Source organism: Xyrauchen texanus, chromosome 14, assembly GCF_025860055.1.
Source record: "Xyrauchen texanus isolate HMW12.3.18 chromosome 14, RBS_HiC_50CHRs, whole genome shotgun sequence".
Taxonomy (NCBI): Eukaryota; Metazoa; Chordata; class Actinopteri; order Cypriniformes; family Catostomidae; genus Xyrauchen; species Xyrauchen texanus.
In genome coordinates, this window is record NC_068289.1 from 39834483 (window position 1) to 39837423 (window position 2941).

Sequence of the window (2941 nt, forward strand, 5' to 3'; positions counted from 1 at the left end):
ACATACAGACACACAGTATTACTGTATAGTGTTACTAGCCATGAGTTTCCTCATCAATAAAGAAGAATAATTTACTCATTTCTGCATTATGAGGAAAGTGAATTGCTCAATTGTATCTTCATCAATGGAATTGTATTGAAATGTGGGCAATCATGTGGGCCATTTATGCCAATCTCATGGAGGATGTTGAACTTCTACCGGTAAAACTCTGACAGTTATAAAAAGGAGATTTTCGATTGAAGGTTTAAATTATAATACAAAATAAAAAAACGTGTTTTAATGATGTAGTTACACAGTAAATCACCATTTCATTATATGCAATTTTGTTCAAACAATTTGAAATGACTTGAATTGTAAATGAAGTGAAATCTGGCACTCTGTTATTATCACAGTACACTTCTCTCTTATTCAGTTTTTGTCAAAAACAACAAAATTATGGGATTGTCACTCACCATTAAAAAAAAGAAGAACAAAAATTCAATTCAGTAAGATGTTTGAATCAAAATGTGACATAATGTTCAAAATCTGTTCACCATGTTCTACCACGGTCCCCCACATATACAGTTTGTAAACACTTTTACGCTTTTGTATATCTAGACATATCCTTTAAAATAACCTCCAGTAATGCAAAAGAGAATGAATGAGATGTGCATTACTGCAAGTGCAAATGTGAACATATAAATCATTGCAGCTTTTGGGGCCTTTCTTGCACCATAACCAATTTTTTACCAAATTCCTGTTATTACATTTGTGGCAAGATGTCATTTTGAGCACTCCCCAGACGGTTATATTGATAAAGGAAATTTGATGTAAAAGCCTCTTTTGGGTTAGCCACGCACAAACAAATAGCTTTCATAAGATTCAAGTTTGCCCATTTCAGAACTATAAAGTTCACAGTTTAATTAAAAAAATGCACTTATGGGGAAAAAAGCCGACTTGAGCAATCCTGTGCTTCCTTAGAAACTAATTGCAACACAAACTGGTGAATTCTCTTCCAGAGAAAATGCAACAAATAAATATTAGCAATGCATGCAATTACACTCTTTAAATATGTGTTGCTATCATTGAGGCAATAAAGAAATTTAAATTGTACTCTTTATGATTTCAAGGCAAGTCAGTCCACTCCAAACACTCACAGGCAGATCTTTTCTATGTAAACAAGCGGCATAAAAACACAGCATCCATCAACTTGAATTATGAAAGACCGAAATTTCCAAAACGGTTGGTCAAGATTACGATCAAAGAACACATTTTAAATCAGCCGTAAAATCTGACAACACTGATATCAGAAATTGTGCTTCTTAAGCTCAATTCATGCTAAAAATGCTATGTATGCAGCTAAAACAAATGGCAGTTCTCAGTTTGACTGACAGATGATGTCTGTATCTAAATGGTAAATGGTCTGCACTTATATAGCACTTTTTAGCCTTAGCAGATTTCAAAGTGCTTTAAACTGCGACTCATTCACCCATTCACACACCAATGATGGCAGAGCTGCTATGCAAGGTGCTAGCCTGCCATTGGGAGCAATCTGGGGTTCAGTGTCTCACGCAAGGACACTTCAGCATGTGGAGTCGTGTGGGCCGGGAATCAAACCATCAACCCTGCGACTAGTGGCCGATCCGCTCTACCACCTTAGCCACAGCCGCCCAGTATCTATGAAGGTGATTGGATCTTTTACCTTTCTACATCCGCCATATTGGGCGTTCCAGTTTCTTCCATTCATTTATAACACAAGTGGTCTGTCTCGGGCTAAATGCTCTCTGCTATGAATACATTCTTAATTTGAATATTCAAGGTTAGTCTGAAGATTCGTGTTTTCTCACTGTATACAGCTGCAAAATCAGGACAATCAACACTATCCTGCGATCAACTGGATGACTGAAACCGCTTGATTCTCAAAATTAGCACAAGCTAAAATTACATTATTTATTGTGCTCAACTGAATAAATAACTGGATCATATTTAAACATCCAAATAACATTTGCTAGCTACAAGAAAAAGATTGGGGGCAGCGGCCCACCTCTATTGGCCAATCAGACAGCAGCCCATCAGAAACACCTGCCTGTCATGTTTATTCAGGATTGCTGACATTTCTTTGGAGGGCGTGGCTATCAAGTTAGCAAGACGCCAAAAGTTAGCAAAAACGTTTGAAATCGCATCCAGAGTTTTTATGTACAACATATTGTAACAATATCTTCCACAAAGTGATGAAAAGTCAAATTTCCGTTGGTGGGATATGCCGATAACCGATTAATCGGCTGATAGTTTTAAAATTGACTTATAATATGTCACTAAAAAATGTATTTCTTTAATATGGTGGGCAAAGACAAACAATATATAATGAATAAAATCCCATAAGCAGTTTTTTGTTCAACCAAAATCCCCATAATAACCAGTATAAACAAGCCTGAAACACACCGGGGACTCTTATTTTAAAATGCTGAAATAATATATATAAAAATACAAATATCGGCAACTATCGATAGATTTTTGCCGATAACTGATTCAAACGATGTTTCAAAAAGCAACTATTGGCTCAGAATAATTGGTAAAACCGATATATCGGTCTGCCTCTATTTTTAACTCTGCTTTGCTCTTCGAAAAATTAGATGTTTGATTATTTGAAGTATTTGATCAATAATAAGCCTATACACATCTTTCCGCAACCTTTTCACAGAACTACAATGCTAGAAAACAGGGACGGGTATGCAAAACTACATTTGTGCCCCGTTTATCTGTCGAGCGAAGGGGAGGGGGCGGGGGATATCCATTATGAGCTTAAAGCTGGGGGCGGGGGGGTATTGGAGGGGTCGAGGAGGCCGATTGTACCACCTTTAGTGAGCCGCTGGTACCCCCCTTTACATGGCGCCCCTATGCATTGCATACCTTGCATATGATGTTTTTGCGCCTCTGCCAAAAAAGGTGGCGCACAGTTTCC